Source organism: Hyperolius riggenbachi, chromosome 10 (assembly GCF_040937935.1).
Source record: "Hyperolius riggenbachi isolate aHypRig1 chromosome 10, aHypRig1.pri, whole genome shotgun sequence".
Lineage (NCBI taxonomy): Eukaryota > Metazoa > Chordata > Amphibia > Anura > Hyperoliidae > Hyperolius > Hyperolius riggenbachi.
In genome coordinates, this window is record NC_090655.1 from 119,828,455 (window position 1) to 119,845,931 (window position 17,477).

General features: G+C 42.2%; 1 protein-coding gene across 1 annotated transcript in view; it reads right to left on the minus strand.

The window, feature by feature from the left end:
- Window positions 1-17,477, minus strand: part of LOC137534116 (inorganic pyrophosphatase-like) — a 138,121-nt gene that overhangs the window by 95,809 nt on the left and 24,835 nt on the right. The gene's annotated exons all lie outside the window — the stretch shown is intronic.

Sequence of the window (17,477 nt, forward strand, 5' to 3'; positions counted from 1 at the left end):
CTCTTGCACAGTACCAGCTTCTGTACAGAACATTCAAATAATAAAAAAGCAAGAGGTTTGTTGCACTGGGGGTCACAGGCTTGTCTCCAACACCATGAACATCCATTGCTAGAGGTTTCTGAAAAGTACTATACCATTATTGCTATCAACACAATAAAATAGTATTGTACCACCCCTTAAAGGGAACCAGAGGGCCCGAAAAATAAAAAAAAAAGATTCTATACATACCTGGGGCTTCCTCCAGCCCCATATGCACGGATCGCTCCCACGCCGCCGTCCTCCGCTTCCTGGATCCGCCGGTACCGGGTCCCGTCACCTCCGGCGGACGCGGCCAATTGTCCGCATGAGCAGGGGCTCCCTCCATACGCTTACGCGTGCAGCTGCACGCGTAAGGGTATGCCGGGAGCCCGTGATGCGGACAATTGGCCGCGTGCTGCCGCCGAATGGCCAAAACTACGGGACAGCCGGATACAGGAAGCGGAGGACGGTGGCGTGGGAGTGATCCGTGCGTATGGGGCTGGAGGAAGCCCCAGGTATGTATAGAATCTTTTTTCTGGGGCCTCTGGTTCCCTTTAATATTATGACCAATCAATATCAAACAAACAGACAATAGGGGTTTTCTTGGAACCAAATGTTCTCTTATTTATTCTTCATTCATAAAGTCTTCAAATTGCGGAGATGTCGTATGGATACAAATTCAGAGTTCCTATTCACACAAAAGACTGCCCGACACGTGTTTCATGGCCAAAAGCTGCTTCCTCAGAGGCACACTGTGTACAAACATCCAATGGTCCAAAGTCAAGACACCACAATCTGTATAGCAAGAGAAAAAGGCTCTCAACGATGGTTCCATGTATCCATGGACTAAAGGGAGGTCCTTTTTCTCTTGATATGCAGATTGCGGTGTCTTTGGACTTTGGATGTTTGTACACAGTGTGTCTCTGAGGAAGCAGCTTTTGGCCATGAAACACGTGTCGGGCAGTCTTTTGTGTGAATAGGAACTCTGAACTCCTTAAACATTGGCCCTTATTCAATTCAATTTTTTTTCCCCATAGGAGAAACATTTTCACCTGTTTAAAATTACTTTTCAGAACTCTGCAATTAAAAGTACCAAAAAGAAAGTGAAAAGGTGCAGTCAAATTAACGTATATAAGTGTATTTTCTGGTTTGCTTATGGCTTTAAAAGCATTTTATTGATTAGGTTTGAAAATATCAACTAAGGGAAAAAAAAAAGTGATTTCAATAGGTGCCATCGACTGGAGTTATTAGACAGTTTACCATTTGGTGGCAAGTATGCATGGGTCATATTGGACCATACTAAAAGTTTACTGAATTAAGTTTTGTGACTGAAGGCATGTGTATGACTACAGTGAATACCCATTAAAAAAAAAAAGTAACTCAAAACTGAGCAAGGCTAATTCTATCAGCAATCAGGAAAAAATGAATGTAAACAGTGCAAAGAACCAAAGTAATGGACAGAATTTATTTTTCACAATTCAGATACTGTATGCTGGGAACTGCAATAAAAGTTATCTTCTTCACTGTCTGAACTCTGCTGCTGGTTGTGTCAACTTGACTCAGGTGTGTCCAGGCTACTCAGGTGTGTCCACTTGACAACTACCATACTATACTTTAGAATCTCAGCAGTGCAGAGGAAGTCATATACAGTGTTTCCCTGAAAATAAGATAGTGGCTTATAGTGGCTTATAGTAATTTTTTGTCCAAAAGATGTGCTAGGACTTATTTTCAGGAGGGGTCTTATATTTCTATCAGGAAGTGTATCAGCAGAATATTTCCTGTCCCTTTGTATTGTGCTGTGTGTCCTCCTGCCTTCCTCACTGTTCCGCCTCATCCTCTGCTGGATCCAAAGCTATGCTACTGTACTGATCAGGCACCTGCCCTGTCATCCCTGCACACAGCTGATAACCTTGCTGTGTGCTGGGATGACAGGACCTGTGCCCGATTGGCACTGCACCGCTGTGTCCCTGCTTGCTAGTCGCCTCTTCCTCATTTCCGGGGTAGGGCTTATATTTTGAGCATGCTTGAAATTCCAACTAGGGCTTATTTTCAGGTAAACATAGTATCTATATGAAGAGGTAGGGCTTCCCAAGTTGACAAGCTGTGTCTAGAGTTCCTAAGGCTTTACAGAGGTGCACAGCTGCAGGTATGCACAGCTTTACAAGGGTTTTTTTTTCCTTTTTAATCAGAAAAGTTAATTTCCAAACTCAATATTTAAAACAAGCTACATTACTACTTTGAACAAGGAAAATCCTGAAAGCGTTTGCATTTATGTGTTTAATTTTGGGTTTAGTTAGGCTTTAAATAAAGCCATGTCAAGCTTGTAGGATTACTTATCTTTTCCAAATGACCTAGAAAGAAAACATCAGTAAATACGGCCCAGTTTGTAAAAACCCTTCCATTCACATTGCTAATATGCAGTTGTGTCTAGATCTTACTTAATGGATGCTGGTAGTTCAGAATATAATGAGCTTCCCAGGATCCATTTATTAGCTGCATTCTTTATAAATTCCAAGCTCAAGTAAACAAAGACTTCATCTCCTGGGTATACGCTATACAAATAAGCACAGCAAGAAGACAAAGACAATTTCATAGCTGACAACAAAAAAAGGTTACCCAGACAACAAATCAGCGAATGCCTGCAGGCTGCAGAAAATTCATTTGAAAACCGAGCATTTGTTTAGTGCAAGTTTACAATAAAGTTAGTATCAGAACTTCTATAAAAAGGGTAGGTATGTAACTTAGAAATTGAGGAATAGCTCTTCGAGGACCACTGCACTGATACAAGGCACTCAAGCTTAAATGTGAACATTTTTATGGGAAATGTTATTTTATTTACACATTCATATAGCACTGACAATTCTGCCATAGTACAGAACATCAGATTGTTAAATAATTTACAATCCCATAGGGGAGTTTACAATCTAACGCCTATCAGTTTAGGGACTGTGTTTTAGCAGAAGGCAATGCAAGCAAACCTAAACCAAAGTTTAAAATTAGAATTTAAAAGGTTGCTTTCACATTATAATACTTTTTTTGTTAAAGCAGATCCAAGATGAAAAACTATCTATAACAAGTAACTTGTGTATATACAGTATATTTATATATCTATATATATATATATATATATATATATATATATATATATATATATATCTATATATATATATATATATATATATATATATATATATATAGATAGATAGATAGATAGATAGATAGATAGATAGATAGATAGATAGATAGATAGATAGAGCTCTTATCTAAAGTTTAGATCGTTTACACTGCATATCTAGCTGCAAAAGTTTAAAAAGTGTATGATTATTTATTCCTGTGATACAATGAGGGCAGTCACATTCTTTTTGTCATATTGTCACAGTCTAAGGGCTGGAGATGGTATCGGCTTTCTTGTGTGTAAACTCAGTCCCCTCTCCTCCTCCCCTCTGCCTTTAAAGTCAATGGCTAGTAACACTTCCCCTCCTCCTGCCCAGACTGAGATCCTGTAAAGCTACATACACACGTCGGATTTTTGCAAACGACCGGTCGTTTGGACATCAAATCGGGCATGTGTACAGTGTCGTTCAGCTGATAAGACTGGACTTAAGCGATCCGCTTAAGTCAAGTCTTATCAGCTGAACGACAGACTGTACACACGCCTGATTTGACATCCAAACGACTGGTCGTTTGGACGTCCAAACGACGGGTCGTTTGCAAAATTCCAACGTGTGTATGAGCCTTAAGCCCTTGCTATTGTCTGAAAATGCCTTGGCACTCTGAAAACCTGTTGGAGTGGCTTGTTTAGTTTATAGGGAATTAAAGTATTAAAACAAAAAAAAGTATTTGGCTTGAGGAATGCTCTATAAAGTATAGGAAAGGAACAATTATGCAATGAGTAAAAGTTTATCTCGGATCCACTTTAAGGCTGAGACTACCTGCTGATGCTTAAAGAGAACCTAAAGTCAACCAAAAAATAAAATTAGATTAACTCACCTGGGGCTTCCCTGAGCCCCCTGCAGACGATTGGTGCCCTCGCAGCCCCGCTCCGATGGCCCAGGACCCGCCGGCGAACACTTCCGGTTTGGCCGTCACCGGCCGACAGGCATAGGAACACGAGCGATTGTTCACGTTCCCAGCCTGTATATCGCCCCCTATGCTGCTATTGCGGCCTCCTGGCATTTTTTTTGTTGCCTTTAGGTTCACTTTAATGTGTTCATAATATAACAAAATAATGGAAACACCTAACATATTGGCATCATAATCTTTGAACAGGTTTTAAGCAATCAAAACTTGACATGTTAAATTATTTGTTTATTATCTGTAATTTTATATGTTTAATTAAATTAATTGTGTTTTTTTACAGATATTTAAACAAAAGTTGGTTATAATTTATAAAAAGGCAGACTTTCAAAGAGGCCAAATTGTTGGTGCTCGTATGGCAGGCGCTACTGTAACAAACTGACCGAATGCTTGGCATTTCAAAAAGGTACTGTCTCAAAAGTAATGACTGCCTTTGAAAGAGAAGGAAAAACGTCCTCAGCAAAGCACAGTTGTGGCTGAAAATCAAATTTGTCTGAGAGAGACCGTCGATTCTAAATAGAATTGTTAGAAAAGCTTGCAAGACCACGACTCCTAAAATCACTGCAGAGCTGAACGAACATCTACAGAACCCAGTTTCCACAAAAACTGTTCATCGGGAGCTGCACAAATCTGTATTCCACGGAAGAAGTGCAATTAGAAAACCTCTGCTCTCAAAGACAAATGTTTCAAAGCGTTTAGAGTGGTGTAGAAACCACCAGAATTGGTCCCTCGAGCAGTCGAAATATGTGATTTTCTTTGACAAATCATCGTTTACCTTTTTTCCGACCTCCGGCCGAGTGTACGTTTGGAGACAGCCGAAAGAAGCATTTCATCCAGACTGCCTTCTCCCAACCGTAAAACATGGCGGGGGTTCTGTGATGATCTGGGGTGCTATTTCTTGGAAATCTGCTGGGCCAATGATTTCCCTTCATGAGAAAATTAAAGTGGAATATAATCCAGAATTTCTTCTTTGCTCTAAAAGATTATTTACAGCATATAATATACTAATGTTTTTTTTTTTTTTTTTTTTTTAAGTAAAACAGCATTCAAAGGGTTACATCACAGGGCTGACTCTTCTGCAGGGAGAACCTGCATCCGAACTGCTGTTAAGCTTATCTTGTGTACACATTCTTTACTTGATACATTTATGTAAACATTCTCTGGCTGTACAAGACTTCAGCTGATGAGTCCTGGGGTGAAACACAGATCAGAAATCACTGGTGGCTACATTCACAACAGAATTACAACAGTTATGAATAAAATGCACCAGCAGCTTTAAAAATAAATTAACTGAACTTTGGGAAGTTATGTCTAAATGAATAACTTGTGCACAAAAGCAAATATGATAATTGTATGGGTTATAAAAAAAAGGTAGGAAAACACATTTTTGTTGAAAATTGTCAGAGTTTTAAACCGCTTTAACAGCCGAGACCATTTAGGAATTTTGGGCGACCAAGTTCATCCTATGGTTCAAGAAAGGTTTCCGGAGAGGAATGCCATCTTTCAAGATAATAATGCCCCAATCCATACAGCTAGAATTGTTAAAGAATGGCATGAGGAACATTCTAATGAAGTTGAGCACCTCATCTGGCCACCACAATCCCCAGACCTCAACATTGAGCATTTATGGTCGTTTTTAGAGATTCAAGTAAGAAGTCGATTTCCACCACCGTCGTCTCTAAAAGAACTGGAGGGTGTTTTGACTGAAGAATGGGCTAAAATGCCTTTGGAAACAATTCACAATTTGTATGAATCAATACCTCGGAGAATTAAGGCTGTAATTACCGCAAAAGGTGAACCTACACCATATTAAAATATATTTTGTTGATTTTCAAGGTGTCTACATTATTTTGTCCATCCCCTGTAGAATATTCATATCAAGTTTTCAGTGTCACTTTAAAATGGATTAAAAAAAACAAAAAAACTAAAAAACAATTTTATATGCAAATCTAATCCTAAATAGGACTATTCTAGAAACTCATTCTTTTGATTATAAAAAGTTTAAAAATCTAGGTCTGAAGTTTTGGATTGCCTCAGGTGAATAACTTCAGCTTTTTAATAGGTCAAGACAAACCTTGACCTATTGAAAATGTTATCTGTTCGCAGCTCTCAAGTGTTTTTCCTCAGCAACACCGGAGTGTGACTTCTAATTACTGGTAGTTACCAGTGAGAGGCAGGGAACACACTAAGCAGAAACGCTAGCGTTGCGGAAACCACTGCAAAAACGCACATAGTGCAAGTCAACAGGCCGCATGTACTTGCGTTATGCAATGTGCGGTTTTAAAAACGCTGGTTTTGTTGCATATTTTTCAAAAATGCACATAATGAAAGTCAATGGTGACGCAGAGACATTGCGCTTTTTTAAAAAATAACACAAGTTTGATGATGTATTTCCGCTTCCTATTACCATAAAAAGCATATAAAAAACACAAGCAAAATGCATATGTGAACCGCAAACACATTAACCACTTGAGGACCTAGGGCTTTCTACCCCTGAAGGACCGGCCACTTTTTTTCCATTCAGACCACTGCAGCTTTCACGGTTTATTGCTCGCTCATACAACCTACCACCTAAATGAATTTTGGCTCCTTTTCTTGTCACCAATAAAGCTTTCTTTTGGTGCTATTTGATTGCTCCTGCGATTTTTACTTTTTATTATATTCATCAAAAAAGACATGAATTTTGGCAAAAAAATGATTTTTTTAACTTTCTGTGCTGACAGTTTTCAAATAAAGTAAAATTTCTGTATACATGCAGCGCGAAAAATGTGGACAAACATGTTTTTGATAAAAAAAAAACCCATTCAGTGTATATTTATTGGTTTGGGTAAAAGTTATAGCGTTTACAAACTATGGTGCAAAAAGTGAATTTTCCCATTTTCAAGCATCTATGACTTTTCTGACCCCCTGTCATGTTTCATGAGGGGCTAGAATTCCAGGATAGTATAAATACCCCCCAAATGACCCCATTTTGGAAAGAAGACATCCCAAAGTATTCACTGAGAGGCATAGTGAGTTCATAGAAGATATTATTTTTTGTCACAAGTAAGCGGAAAATGACACTGTGAAAAAAAAAAAAAAAAAAAGTTTCCATTTCTTCTAACTTGCGACAAAAAAAAAAAATGAAATCTGCCACGGACTCACCATGCCCCTCTCTGAATACCTTGAAGGGTCTACTTTCAAAAATGGGGTCATTTGTGAGGTGTGTTTACTGTCCTGACATTTTGGGGGGTGCTAAATTGTAAGCACCCCTGTAAAGCCTAAAGGTGCTCATTGGACTTTGGACCCCTTAGCGCAGTTAGGCTGCAAAAAAGTGCCACACATGTGGTATTGCCGTACTCAGGAGAAGTAATATAATGTGTTTTGGGGTGTATTTTTACACATACCCATGCTGGGTGGGAGAAATATCTCTGTAAATAACAATTTGTTAATTTTTTTTACACACAATTGTCCATTTACAGAGAGATTTCTCCCACTCAGCATGGGTATGTGTAAAAAATACACCCCAAAACACATTATACTACTTCTCCTGAGTACGGCGGTACCACATGTGTGGCACTTTTTTGCACCCTAACTGCGCTAAAGGGCCCAAAGTCCAATGAGTACCTTTAGGATTTCACAGGTCATTTTGAGAAATTTCGTTTCAAGACTACTCCTCACGGTTTAGGGCCCCTAAAATGCCAGGGCAGTATAGGAACCCCACAAATTACCCCATTTTAGAAAGAAGACACCCCAAGGTATTCCGTTAGGAGTATGGTGAGTTCATAGAAGTTTTTATTTTTTTGTCACAAGTTAGCGGAAATTGATTTTAATTGTTTTTTTTTCACAAAGTGTCATTTTCCGCTAACTTGTGACAAAAAATAAAATCTTCTATGAACTCACCATACTCCTAACGGAATACATTTGGGTGTCTTCTTTCTAGAATGGGGTCATTTGTGGGGTTCCTATACTGCCCTGGCATTTTAGGGGCCCTAAACCGTGAGGAGTAGTCTTGAAACAAAAATGACCTGTGAAATCCTAAAGGTACTCATTGGACTTTGGGCCCCTTAGCGCAGTTAGGCTGCAAAAAAGTGCCAATCATGTGGTATCGCCGTACTCGGGAGATGTAGTATAATGTGTTTTGGGGTGTATTTTTACACATACCCATGCTGGGTGGGAGAAATACCTCTGTAAATGACAATTGTTTGATTTTTTTTACACACAATTGTCCATTTACAGAGAGATTTCTCCCACCCAGCATGGGTATGTGTAAAAATATACCCCAAAACACATTATACTACTTCTCCTGAGTACGGCGATACCACATGTGTGGCACTTTTTTGCAGCCTAGGTGCGCTAAGGGGCCCAACGTCCTAATCACAGGTCATTTTGAGGCATTTGTTTTCAAGACTACTCCTCACGGTTTAGGGCCCCTAAAATGCCAGGGCAGTATAGGAACCCCACAAGTGACCCCATTTTAGAAAGAAGACACCCCAAGGTATTCCGTTAGGTGTATGGCGAGTTCATAGAATTCCCGCTAACTTGACAAAAAATAAAATCTTCTATGAACTCGTCATACACCTAACAGAATACATTGGGGTGTCTTTTTTCTAAAATGGGGTCCGTTTCTGGGGTTCCTATACCACCCTGGCATTTTACGGGCCCAAAACCGTGAGTAGTCTGGAAACCAAATGTCTCAAAATGACTGTTCAGGGGTATAAGCATCTGCAAATTTTGATGACAGGTGGTCTATGAGGGGGCAAATTTTGTGGAACCGGTCATATGCAGGGTGGCCTTTTAGATGACAGGTTGTATTGGGCCTGATCTGATGGATAGGAGTGCTAGGGGGGTGACAGGAGGTGATTGATGGGTGTCTCAGGGGGTGGTTAGAGGGGAAAATAGATGCAATCAATGCACTGGGGAGGTGATCGGAAGGGGGTCTGAGGGGGATCCGAGGGTTTGGCCGAGTGATCAGGAGCCCACACGGGGCAAATTAGGGCCTGATCTGATGGGTGTGTGTGCTAGGGGGTGACAGGAGGTGATTGATGGGTGTCTCAAGGTGTGATTAGAGGGGGGAATAGATGCAAGCAATGCACTGGCGAGGTGATCAGGGCTGGGGCCTGAGGGCATTCTGAGAGTGTGGGCGGGTGATTGAGTGCCCTAGGGGCAGATAGGGGTCTAATCTGATAGGTAGCAGTGACAGGGGGTGATTGATGGGTAATTAGTGGGTGTTTAGGGTAGAGAACAGATATAAACACTGCCCTTGGGAGGTGATCTGACGTCGGATCTGCGGGCGAACTATTGGTGTGGGTGGGTGATCAGATTGCCCGCAAGGGGCAGGTTAGGGGCTGATTGATGGGTGGCAGTGCCAGGGGGTGATTGATGGGTGATTGACAGGTGATCAGTGGGTTATTACAGGGAAGAACAGATGTAACTAATGCACTGGCGAATTGATAAGGGGGGGTCTGAGGGCAATCTGAGCGTGTAGGCGGGTGATTGGGTGCCCCACAAGGGGCAGATTAGGGTCTGATCTGATGGGTAACAGTGACAGGTGGTGATAGGGGGTGATTGATGGGTGATTGATGGGTAATTAGTGGGTGTTTAGAGGAGAGAATAGATGTAAACACTGCGCTTGGGTGGTGATCTGATGTCGGATCTGCGGGCGATCTATTGGTGTGGGTGGGTGATCAGATTGCCCGCAAGGGGCAGGTTAGGGGCTGATTGATGGGTGGCAGTGACAGGGGGTGATTGACGGGTGATTGACAGGTGATCAGGGGGGATAGATGCATACAGTACACGGGGGGGGGGGGGTCTGGGGAGAATCTGAGGGGTGGGGGGGTGATCAGGAGGGGGCAGTGGGCATTGGGGGAGATAAAAAAAAAATAGCGTTGACAGATAGTGACAGGGAGTGATTGATGGGTGATTAGGGGGGGTGATTGGGTGCAAACAGGGGTCTGGGGGGTGGGCAGGGGGGGGTCTGATGGGTGCTGTGGGCGATCTGGGGCAGGGGGGGGGAGAAATCAGTGTGCTTGGGTGCAGACTAGGGTGGCTGCAGCCTGCCCTGGTGGTCCCTCGGACACTGGGACCACCAGGGCAGGAGGCAGCCTGTATAATACACTTTGTAAACATTACAAAGTGTATTATACACTTTGTATGCGGCGATCGCGGGGTTAACATCCCGCCGGCGCTTCCGTATAGCCGGCGGCATGTTGCGGCGGGCGAACGGTGACAGGCGCCAGCGGAGGATCGCGTCACGGATGACGCGATCGCTCCGCCCATGCCCTTAGAAGGACCGCCGCCTCTGTGGGTGAGCCGGTCCTTCAGGGCTCCACTTCCCGGCCACCTCTGTGCGTTAGGCGGTCGGGAAGTGGTTAAAACGCACGCAAAATGCAAGAAAATGTATGTGCGGGGGTGTGCCAATCCAGCCCCGCGATCCCGTCTAAAAGACGTTAAAACACCGGTTGCTAGATTGTCAGACGGTAGTGATGTGACAGTGTGTGCCAATCCCGTGTAATCTGCTCCCGTTACCAAATCGGGGAATAGTCACCTCCGATGGTTGGAAGTATGGTGAACAGACTGACGCTACAGATTGTGGACAGCGTAGCGACAATATGTAATGTGACAATCACTCACCAATCCCGTATTACTAGGCCACTGTTGCAATGCAGGTCTCCTGCACTAGAGACTTCTCTAGGCAGATTCACCGTGTGCATAGTAAACTGTTAGGATTGGTTGGAGGTGCCCACACATGTACAATCCCTATTGTGTGTACAATCGGTAAACTAAAAATATTGATTTTGTGCTGGAAAAATCGGGTAATTTCACTGCCACCACTCTCATGTTAGGGAGGAAAGAGACTCCCGCTAGCTATTCCTAGAAGGAAGAATTTACAACCTATAACTAGCAAAACAACAATTTATAAGAAAATAATAAAACAATGCAGTAGAAGGACTCCTCAGAGGGTAGATTCTTTGTACCAACCATCAGATGACCAGAACAGGCACAAGACTGAACGATAAAATTTTTAGTTTTATTCTAAAACTACATAACTCACAGTATACTTTAACCCACAGATAAATATACCTGTCAGACAGAACACATTGGTTTGATAGAAAAAAGGGGAGAGATGAAAAGAAACAGAATGTCTTAATATACAGTTCAAATACGGTTATTGGTAGTCCATGCGGCAATCGCAAGTCTTTGGAGAAAGTCCAAGATGGCCAATTGTCATGCTCTTTTTGGGAAATAAGCCAAGTGATTTTGCCAGTGTCCAGCTGGCTGTCGGTATATTATTCGACAAAGATTTTAGATGAAGGACCTTGACATAACATTTATATCTTGCTTTTCTCCTGGCGGACTCAAAGCGCCCAAGAGCTGCAGCCACTAGGACGCGCTCTATAGGCAGTAGCAGTGTTAGGGAGGACTTGCCTAAGGTCTCCTACTAAATAGATGCTGGCTTACTGAAAAGGCAGAGTTGAGATTCTGTTCCTGTTTTGTCCGGTCTCTGTGCCCATAGGTCACACCAAGAAACAGAATGCATATTCACACTCAGCATAATTTTACAAATCATTTGATACAAAACATGATGACAATGGATGGCTCATAACACAGTTTTTGACTTCCACCGTTTGTAGCACAGGTTCTGGAAGATCCAGATGGTTGAAAATCTCTCAGGACCAGTGGCACGTGAAATCCAACACACTCTGCGAATTTGAAGGACCTGGTAGCCTTGTAACACCGGAAATATTACAAAACTGTGCCCATTCTTAAATATAGTTTTTAAGGTTGGTTGAACTTTTGGAAGTCCCCAGCTGAAGTGATAGGGATCACTCCTGTCTCTGTCAAGTCAGGCCAGAAGGCAGCTACGTGTCGGAAACCTGCTGGGTCGGTTCCTAACAGTCTAGAGAAGGATGCTTTTTATGAGCTTCTGTCCACCTAATCTCTGATAGATGGCCTAAAAACTCTTCCAGGGATGCTTGTGACCAGCTTTTCACACTTAGGTGTAAGGTTCGGTAACTAGAAGCTATCAAAGAGCCAGGGAGAAGAGACGGGAAAAAAAATATGACATTTGCATTTGTTACTTGCAATGACATTTGCATTTGTGACTTAAATGGCGCACACGCTGTTTTCTCCGGAACCGTGTGAGCGTGACACCTCCTGGGGGGAAAAAAAAAAAAAATTGCGGAAGGACTGGTCACACAAGACCACGACTGAAACAATACCAACTTGCTACTTGGGTTCATTACAGCGGGAAAGCCTGGGTTCCACATGACCTTGTGAGGTTGCCCTTTTTGTGTTGGTCGGTAATTTAGCCAGGATGCTACAGGGCTTGGCAAACTTCCTGTAGTACCCCACTGCTCCCAGAGAGGCCTGTACCTCTCATGACAATCTGATCTGCGTCAGGTTCATTGGTCAGATTGGCAGCTGACAGCTGTTTTAGTACCAGGGATGAGTGATCGCAGTGTTGCTCCCATGAAGGGCAGAACACATGTCATCTGGGTACGCGAATGTACAACCGTGCTTGCCTCCCAACAGGTCGTTCCACGCCTGTTGAAAGGTGGCTGGGGAATTAATCACACCAAAAGACAGCCGCTTGAGCCATTTAGGTTAAATGGCAGGAGGAATGTGGATTCCAGGTGCGCCTCAGGAACAGTTGGAATCTGCCAGTATCCGTGCTTCTGATCCATGATTGTTAGATAGTTGGCTGATGCCAGCCAATCCAACAAATCACCGAGGGGAGACATGGGATACGCATCGGTTATTGTGAGGTCGTCCGGCCTCCCATAGTCCTCACAGAACCTGGCGGCCTGTGGGCTAGATGATTTGCAGAGGACAGCCATCTGTAAAATCTCCTCATACTTCAACTTTACTTCTGCTTGCACCTGGGGAGGGGTGTGATAGGGGAGCTGCCGTAAGGGCTTGTAAGTCCCCGGGTCCCTTCTGTGAACTGCTGTACTTTTCTACCCAAGGTTTTTGTGAAGGTTTTGAAATGCGCTTCAACGAGGCCTTCTGGGAGTACGAGAGGTTGGGGGGGGGGGGGTTACATTTCCCTCATCTGCCAATTCTCGCGTGGCTATACACTCCTAGTACTTCCTGCATTTTGTCTGCATGGGCTTCTAACTATGCTTTCACCTGGGGTGTATGCTGCCTGGGGAATGGGTCCACTGGAGTTATTACCATTCTCCCTGTACACCTCTGATTGAGCTTCCGCTGCTGGTGGCTTAGCGGTTTGGCCACTAAGCACATGCAGGTTGTAGTCGCACTGTAGTATCCTCACGGATGTGGGACTACAAATCTCAGCCAGCTGCCTAGCCCTAGAGTGATCAGAGGTCAGCTGCTGAAGATCAAACTCTGGGGTCAGAGCTGACAGGAATGCCTGTATATGCTCTGAGCTCAGGTTACCAACAGTACTGTGCAGGTCTGTCAGCACAGGTATACCACAATAAACGTACGTGTGTGTGTGTGCGCGTGTGTTTTGATAATTTACCTCAAATCTAATTTTGAATTCACTAAGGTGTTATAGATTTATTGAACGTTTTACCGATAAAACATTTGATAAATTTATAACACCTTAGTGAAGTCAAAATTAGATTTCTTTCGATAAAGTGTTTGATAAGCTTAGTGAATTGAGGCCATTGCTGGAAACCAAACCATACTTTGGACTGCTGTTTGTATGGCTTTGGCTTAAATGAACTGTGTCTGAATAAGCTGGACTATTACTACTACTATATGGACTACAAAGCTGAAGTAAGCTTGCCATTTATTTTCCAATGTGTGCTGGAGTAAGCTGTTTATATTACTGCTGCAAAATAAACAGACTTTGTGTTTTATACAACTGTGTACTGCATGCTGGCTGCGACCTCCTAAACTTCACAGTAGTTTTAGAATAAAACTAACAATTTTATCATTCAGTCTTGTGCCTGTTCTGGTCATCTGATTGTTGCTACAAAGGATCTACCCTCTGAGGAGTCATTCTACCGCATTGTTCTATTATTTCTTATAAATTGTTTTGCTAGTTGGGTTGTAAATAACAGTTTTCTTCTTTTTTTTAGGAATAGTTAGCGGGAGTCTCTTTCCTCCCTAAAACCAGAGTGGTGGCAGTAAAATTACCCGATTTTCCAGCGCAAACTTGATATTTTTAGTTTACTGATTGTACATACAATCCAGATAGTACATGTATGGGTACCTCCAACCAATCTTAAATGTTTACTATGCACACCACACAGTGAATCCGCTTCCAGAAGTCTCTAGTGCATGAGACCTGCATTGCAACAGTGGCCTAGTAATATGGGATTGGTGAGTGATTGTCACATTACATATTGTCGACAGCGTTGCGACCAATCACTCACCAATCCCATATTACTAGGCCACTGTTGCAATGCAGGTCTCATGCACTAGTTGGGTTGTAAGAGTGTGCAAAGCAGTAATCAAAGCAAAAGGTGGCTACTTTGAAGAACCTGACATATTTTCAGTTGTTTCACACTTTTTGGTTATGTACTATACTTCCACTTGTGTTAATTCATAGTTTGGACGCCTTCAGTGTGAATCTACAATGTTCACAGTCATGAAAATAAAGAAAACTCTTTGAATGAGAAGGTGTGTCCAAACTTTTGGTCTGTACTGTAGGTGCACAGCAATTTACAGTTGTAATAGTGGAATTTTAAAGTGGCACTGAAGCGGGGAAAAAAATTATGATATAATGAATTGGTTGTGTAGTACGGATAATTACTATAACATTAGTAGCAAAGACCATATTCTCACATTTTTAATTTCAGTTATATAGTTTTTTTTTATAACATTGCATCATTCTCTAATATTTGCAGTTTACACACTACTCAGCATTCTAAATGATTTTACAGAGCAGCCTACTGAATTTTTGAACCCTTCTCTGCAGAAGATAAAAACAAAAACAAAACAAAACCTGTGAAACACTTAAGATAACAAGCTTCAGAAGACAGAGCTCTCTGGGAGTCATGGAGCTCAATGGCTCTTTTGCATAGATAACTGGAGTTTCTCAACTCTGTACAACCTGTACTGGAAACATTCTCATTATGTCTCTGCTCCTAATGCTGGGAATACATGGCTCGATTTTCACGCTCGATTGTGTAGGCGACTTTCTTCCATTCGTTTTTCTTATCTTTTCCCATTGTTCCCTATGCAAAATCGAGCATGAAATCGATCAGGCGGGAGATCGGACATGTCGGAAATGATCAATCGAGCCATCTAAATGGCGCAAAATCGAGCCGTGTATTCCCAGCATAATGTTTTATTTCTTAGCTGTACTACACATACCAATCTTTACATGATAATTTTTTTTTCGCTTCAGTGTCTCTTTAAATTTGACCTTTCATAATGGGGAAAAATAAATAAATAAATAATATGGAGTGGAATTGTTGGATGGGAAGGAATAGTACAGAAAGCACAGTGGTAAAAACAAAATGTGATTATAAACAAACTGTCACATGTTTGGCAGATCCACGGACTGCAGAAATCGTATCAGGTCAAAAGCAGAGTGAAGATTAGTCTAGGCACCTCTGGGAAGCAGGATCAATGACAGGGCAAAGTACCATCTATGTCCAGTGCAGCAGGCTGTACAAACAGGACTCGGTTACTAATATTTGATGCGAACGCACTTGGAACAACGACAATCATGCAGAAGGCAGTGAGACAACACTGATATCTGTCAGACATGACTATGGTAATTTGTACTGAAAACATCCTTCTGGCAGACGTTTTGCATATATTCCTTATGCAGATAGACCTGTGAAATCACTTTAGGCTTTTTAAATTAGATCACTGCTGTATATTCATAAACTGCACTTAATAAAACCACACATACATCTTGATTAGGTGGCAGCAGTCAATGTTGTCTTTGCTCTACAGTAGCTCAGGGATTTGGAGTTTAACAACCTCACTGAGGCTCTCTCTGCCAGCCTGGGGGATTACACAACAAAGCATCTCGTGTGAGAAGTCAAGATGTCCAAGGTTATTTATAACCGGAAAGCCTATCAAATGATTAAAGGAACAGACCTCAGCGGTCACTACACTGTATATGGTGTGGTGGCATTCCATATATTACTTCACTCTTTACAGTTTGAACTTTACATACAATACATGCAAAACGCACACACTCTAGCTAGTAAAGAAGCCAACTCACAGAACTAGTTTGACTAATATATATATTATGGCAGGGGTGCCCATTAGGTAGATCGCGATCTACTGGTAGATCGCGAAGGCCTTCATGGTAGATCCCGACCCCACTATATTTTCTATTCTGTATATACAAGTGTGCTCCTAAAATTGTACATAGGTAGATCACTTTGACTTGCTAATTTTTAAAAGTAGCTCACAAGCCGAAAAAGTGTGGGCACCTCTGTATTATGGCATCACATTCACAATGGGTAAAATTACTTTCAATTATTTTCAATAGTGCAGCATAGACTATTTATCAGACTCTTCATTAGGAACATAACTGAAAATTAGATTCTAATGACCTGCTGCGGTATATTCTGTTTTATTACAATGGTTAACATCAAAAGCTCATTAACAGAATTCAAAATCATAACAATAGCACTTGAAACAGAGGTCCAAGGCCTTAGAGGATTATGAAGGCATCAAAATAAGATAAACAGCTAAACTTCTATAGTTTGGGCTCCTGTGACACAAGAAATAATAGCTTCCTGAATGTAATTCATTAGTTATCTACCATTGAGGAAGATAAAAATGGGAAGAAACACACACACACACACACACACACACACACACACACACACACACACACACACACACACACACACACACACACACACTTGAGGTAAATGAAAAAAAAAATCCTTTGTATATTGTATGTTACGGCCAGAACTCGAAGTTTGGCCACTTCGCGTTGTGGTGGGGAGGCGGAGGCGGAGGCAGCGCCGGGGAACATGATCGGAGCCGCCAGGATTCGGCTCATTTCGGACCGCACATTGACCGGCCAGAACCCGAAGTGGCCAGCCACAACGCGAAGTGGCCAAACTTCGGGGTTCTGGCTGTAACATATATACTAAATCATACATAGACGGACAAAAAGTAGGGATAATAAAAATTGCACCCTGCAGGAAGAAAACACAGAGACAACAGGAGCCCAAATGGTGCAGTATGTCACAGTACCAGAAGCATGTAAAAAATGTGAATGTATTATACTCACAAAGGTGGGTTGCAGAAGGAGAAGGAGATGTATAACCCCGACTCCACTCGGGTGACCAGACAGAGCTGGTGATGGTCGCACTCTTGATAAAAAGCAAACCTCAAATGACCTAAACTGGTCAAAGAGGGTTGATCCCCCTCCAAAAGGAGGGTGAAGGCACAAGGTAAAGGGGGAAGAGGCGCCCAGAGCAGATAAAATACGTTAAAAACAAATAAAA